Here is a 5964-nt window from a genome sequence, read left to right as displayed (position 1 = left end):
GAAAGTATATTCAATCTTCAACTTGGAATATTCTCAAATATTCATCATTCACAAAGAAATCTCATACCTGTCTGCAGCTATTCTGAATTCTCCTTAGACTTCCAACCCCAAAGAAACTAATGTTATGCCTGATTTTGATAATTCAAAATTTCATTAAAATCAAATCATTTTATGTGTTATTTTGTGTCTGGCTCTTTCCATCTAGCCTGTTGTCAGTTTTTCCACTAATATCAATTCTCCATTTCTCTTTTTTACTTGATAATGGGCTATTTCATGAGTATAAAATGTTTTGTGATTTGTTTTCCTATTGGTCAGCGTGAATTTTTTTTTTCAGTTCTTTGGCTGTCATGGATAATATTGCTGTTTTGAACTTAAGTGTATAAAAATTATAGACAAAGTTTCTAGACTGTACAAAGTTTCTAGGCTGTTTGGTATTTCTGTAATTAACTTTGTGAGGAACTTTTACACTAATTTCCAAGATGAATGTGCTATTTTATAATGTATGAGAGCTTCAATTTCTTTACATCCTTGTCAAACCTTCTAATGCACATCTTTTACCCATTCTAGTGAGTATGAAATGACATTTCTATTTTATAAGTGATTTTACAGGTGCTAATGCTTTTGTCTGTTTACACATTGTTCGATTAAGAAATTTCAAGTCAAATTCTTGGTCCATTAATTGAGTTACTGATCCTTTTTCTTTCCTTTTTTCTCCAATTCTTTTGTTTTGGAATAGGAATGTTTACACCATGTTATTATATATTGAAGATATGGTGCTCCTCATCCTCTCTGTCAACCTCTTCCTCTTCTTCCTTTCTCTTCTTTCTCCTCATTGTTGCTCTTTCTATACTTCCTTTTTCTCCTCTTCCTCTTCTTCCTTCTTCTTACTCCACCTCTTTGTTTCCTCTTCTTCTTCTCTTCCTCTTTTCCTCTTTTTTATTGGACCAAAGTTTCATACTGTCCTAGTAAACACTCTACCACTTAAACCTGGACCATCCTAGTTTTTTTTCACTTAGGATGTAGTGCTTTTACTCAGGCTTCCCTAGAATTGTGACCCTACTGTCTTCACTCTGAGTAGCTTTAATTAAAGGCATGTGCTTTTATACTTGGCATATAATTGGTTTTGCTTTTTAAAAAAATATATTTCCTTTTTTTTGTTGGTCATGGGGCCTGAACTCAGCCTGGGCACAGTCCCTCAGCATTTCAGCTCAAGCTATCACTCTACCACTTGAGCCACAGTGCCCACTTCTAGCTTTTTCTACTTATGTGGGGTTGAGGAATTGAACTCAGGGCCTCATGCATGCAAGTCAAGTACTCTACCACTGAGCCACCTTTCCAGCCCTATTTTGTTTTATTTTCATGGCAACTTTCAGCTAAGAATTTACTTTGAGTCTCTGTGGACATTTTGAAGCTGGAATTTTGAATGGTGTTGGAAGTCAAAGCTACAAAGAGTTTTGGAGAGAGGCAATGAATTCTGTTAGCTCTTCATTTATGCTAGTGTCTGAACATGAATGTAGGTCTTTTGGAGACAAAAGTGGAACATTTTTGTATAAGGAGAAGTGTTTGAGTGCTGCGTTCAAATGAAATGGTTAAGTCATATTGTCACTTTGGTTGGATTGAACAATATGCAGAAGAGCAATAACATACACAACTATGTGTATGGGCGACTGAGTTCCCAGAGAAATTTAGCTAAAGTGGAAAAACACATGCTGATTGTGCACTATCCTAAAGTCTGAGAACTTAGAATCAAAGGAGGGAAAATGAGAAACACACTTGTTCAGGTGTTCTCTCTCTGCTCTGAAATCACCATCATGTGTTACTCTTGGCTATTGTCTCTCAACCAAGATCAACTAAAACTCTGAACCATGAAGCAACATAGCCTTCCCTTCTTTTTTCTTTTTTTATGTGCATTGTTAATTTTTTTTATTATTGTGAAAATACTATGCAGAGGGGTTAAAATTACATGGGCAAGATAATGAGTACATTTCTTATTAAACATGGTAGGCTTCTCCTTAATAGCCCTTTCCATCTCACCCCACCTCCCCCACCGAATCCTCCTTTCCCCCTCCCAAAATGGTAAAGTTCGTTTTTCGACATAAGGACTGTACATCTCGTTGTTGCAATGGTTCCACTCGTATCCCTATTTAAACGTTTGATTTTTTTCCCTTCCCCTCCACAAGTTATACCAACATCAAATACAGTGAAAGCAGGGTTATAGTGTGTGTGTGGGGGTGGAGGGACATACAAAGCAACAAAGAAACCAACACCCCCTTCCTGCAGGCATGCTTCCTTGAAGCTCTTTGGCTAACACGATCTCTCACACAGCCTCCACAGAAGGTGGCGTTGCACCTACTGGCCACAGAAAGATGTCCACTCAGCTGGAGATAGCAGGAACCACTGGAAGTGCAGAAACTTAAGCGTTTGACCTTGTTTCTCTGGCCAGAGACTATTCATTGTATTTGCAACCCCTTATTCTGTTCCTGATGTCAAATCAGAAGCCATCTATCCACCACAGGCAGCTTTATTAGATGTTCAAATTGGTTATGGAAGTGCCCTGCCCACCTGCGCCGGCCTCTCTTTCCTGAACCCAGCTAAGGACTCCTTGCAGACACATCCTAATGGCTGTTTTGCCTGCTGTGATCTCTGCTCCTTTCCAAATGCTTGCTTTGGCAGCTTCCCCTCCATTGTGCCTGTGCTTCTCGGACTGGGTTCCCATGGTGGTTGGATATTGAGCTGCTTCTTAGAGGAGGAAACAAGGGTTGTTGGGTACAATAGCAGGCCTGAACTGGCCTGGAGGCAGGACAGATGCTGTCCCAGTTGGGACTTGTCAGGGCACAGTGCAGGCATCCTGCCACTGGGCCCTGGGTCACTGTGGTGAGCCGCAGTCACACGTAGCACCAACCACCCTGTTTTGCTTTAAAAAGTGCTGCTCTTGTTAATAAACGAGTTTTTCTTCCTGCTTGATTTGGCTCCCCGCTGTGTCTGATTTTCTCCCGGGATAAGGGAGGCTAGGGAACAGGTGAGCACTGCACTGACCTTTCTTTGTACCCCGTCCATCTTTCATGGGACAGATGAAGTCCCAACACCTAGGTATATCTTTGACAGTTCTTGGGTTGAGCTCAAGGCCTGGGCACTGTCTATAGCACTCTACTACTTGACCCACAGTCCCAATTCTGGCTTATTCTGTGTATGTGCTACTGAGAAATCGTACCCAGGGCTTCTTGCATGATACACAAGCACTCTCTCAATAATCCACATTCCCAGCCCCCTCATCTTTCTCTTAATGGTAGATTTTTACATCAGTATGCTGCCATTTTACATCCCCAAGTTTAATTTTCTGAATACTGGTTACTTGTAAGAAACCTGATCTTCTCTTCTCCTGCCTGGTTTCTTACTGTTCCTGCATTGGCCTCATAATAAAATCTAAATAAAGGCTGCTGAGAGCGTCAGTGTATCATATAAGTACCCAGGCCTGGAACCCTGAAAGAGAAAAGCCATGGGCCTGAAATGAAGAGAATGATGCAGTATACACAAGGAGCATATCTGAAGAATGAATGAGTAAATAAAAGGAGAAGCATTGCATAAGGTCTTTTGCATTCAGGGAGGTAGTATACAGAATAAGTAAGTAGGGCACTGAAAATTTTTTGTGGCATTCTAGTGCTTAAACTCAGGGCCCGATGCATTCCTCAGCTGTTTTTCCCAAGGCTGAGGATTTACCACTGCCACAGCTCCACTTCCAGCCATCTGGTCATTAATTGGACATAAGCGCCTCCCAAGCTTTCCTTCCTGGTCAGGCCTGTGAATCCTGCTCATCTTTCTCTCTTAAAGCTGGAGTTCTACTCTCTGGACCACTGTTCCACTTCTGGTTTTCTGGTGGTTTATTGGAGATAAGAGTCTCACAGAATTCCTGCTCCAGCTGAATTTGAATGGCAATCTCGTGAACAGGAATCAAGCGGCTTTCTTCAGGAATACACCAAGGAGCCGCTCCACAAAAACCCTTAGTCTAAATCTCAAGAGGCACTAGAGAAAAAGAGATACATGAAGACACATCTAGTTTGTTCTAGATACTTAAGGTTGGAGACACACAACACTCATAATAATTAGATCATTTTATAGGAGCAATGAAGACAGTTTGAGGATTGCTCCAGCTTTTGGGCCTCTCATCTTGAGACAACAAATTCACTGCAGCTCAATGCTAAGTGACAGAACTGGCATGTCCTGTGGACATTTGCCCCCAAATCCTGTGACACTCATTTCTAACTTTTGGCTTCAAACCTGTGACTGAGAGGAGAAGATGAGGAGAGAAAATCCTTCTCAGAGAAAACAGCTATAAAGAACATTGGGTAGTGAATTTATAAATTCAAACCTTTGGAATGACCTGTTAAGAAGTCAGATTGTCCAGATTAAAAAATGAAGAAGAAAAGAAAGGAAGTGCCAGTGGCTTCTCACTGTAATCCCAGCTCCTAAGGAGGCTGAGTTGTAGAGAATCTGAGTTTGAATCCAGCCAGCATAGCAAAATCCATGACACTGTTATTTCTAAGAGATCACAGAAATACCCAAAAGTGGGGCTGTGATTCAAAGTTAATGCACTACCCTTGAGCAAAAGGAGTTCAGGGACAATGCCTAGGCTATTAGTTCAACCCCCTGAACTGCCTCCTCAAAAAAAGCCTGTATCTCCATGTTTTGGGGTATGTATGGATGTATTCCTATAGGTGAAGCTGAAGAGTAGTTATGAGGAACGGCACCAAGCTAGGAAATTTGTATTCAATAAAATGATTAATAACAGACACTGCTTTTATGACAATGCATAATCCAGGGGTCCCCTCACTATTCCCAGTGTAGCCTGAGGGTTTCTCTGCATCCCAGACATGCTGGAAGAAGTCTCTCTCATTGTCTGGACAGGCAGACAAAAGGCCTCACTCCTGTACAGATGAGTAACAACTCCATCTGGGTCAGATAGTGAAGATGATTTTGGGCAGGCTCTGAAGGTAAGGAGAAAAAGGTCTCTTTGTACCCCAAATTATCTCTCTCCCCAGTGCTCTGGTTTGATAGGAAGCCTTGATTTGTGCCACCTCGTGTAGCAGGCCACGTCCTGTGCACTTATCCTTCCTTTGTGAGACTATATTCCAGTGTTCAGATACAGTGCTCAAGAGTCCTGCTGGCAGACAACTACGGTACTGAACTTAATGAAATGTTTCATTGCCTGTGATGATGGGCCTATGATGCCTCTCCTAGGTTTCTGGAAGCTTGGGAAATCCAAGCACATATCTGATATCACAAAGTTTCCTGTCATGTAGGGCTGGTGAATCTCATCAGGTTTTGAAACATTTGACCTCTCCTAGTGGGGCCCTGGGTGGCTAGGTTTGGGGGTTGAACACAGGGCCAGGGTGCTGACCATGAGCTCAGTGCAGAAGCCCGGTGTTTTACCATTTTGGGTAGCAGCATCACTTTTAGTCTATCTCTCTCTCTCTATCTGTGCATGTGTGTGTGTGTGTGTGTGTGTGTGTGTTTGTGTGTGTGTGTGTGTGTGCATGCGCACGTGTGTACACACACCGGCACACAGGGGCATGGGCACATACCCCATTTTGGAGGTTCAACTCAGGACCTAAGCACTGTATCTAGTTTCTCTTGAACAATCATAGCCTTCTCCCACTTGAACCACAGAGCTACTTCAGGCCTTTTTTACTGTTGTAGTCCTGAGAAATCAAACCCAGGGTTTCATATTTGCAAAGCATTTTCCCCTTAAGGCACATTCCCAGCCCTAAACTTCAGGTTTGTTAGTTTGTTTCTCTCTTTTCTTATTATTGTAGGAGTTGATGTTTGGGCCTGGCTGCTGTCCTTGAGCTCTTCAGGTCAAGTCTTGTGCTCTACCACTTGAGCCAAACACCATTTCAGCTTTTCTGGTGGCCCATTGGAGCTAAGTGTCTCAAGGACTTTCCTGCCCAGGCTGGCTTTTAACTATGA

This window comes from Dipodomys merriami, unplaced genomic scaffold (genome assembly GCF_024711535.1).
Source record: "Dipodomys merriami isolate MVZ:Mamm:240054 unplaced genomic scaffold, mDipMer1.0.p SCAF_350, whole genome shotgun sequence".
NCBI lineage: Eukaryota > Metazoa > Chordata > Mammalia > Rodentia > Heteromyidae > Dipodomys > Dipodomys merriami.
Note: the sequence above shows the minus strand (reverse complement) of the source record.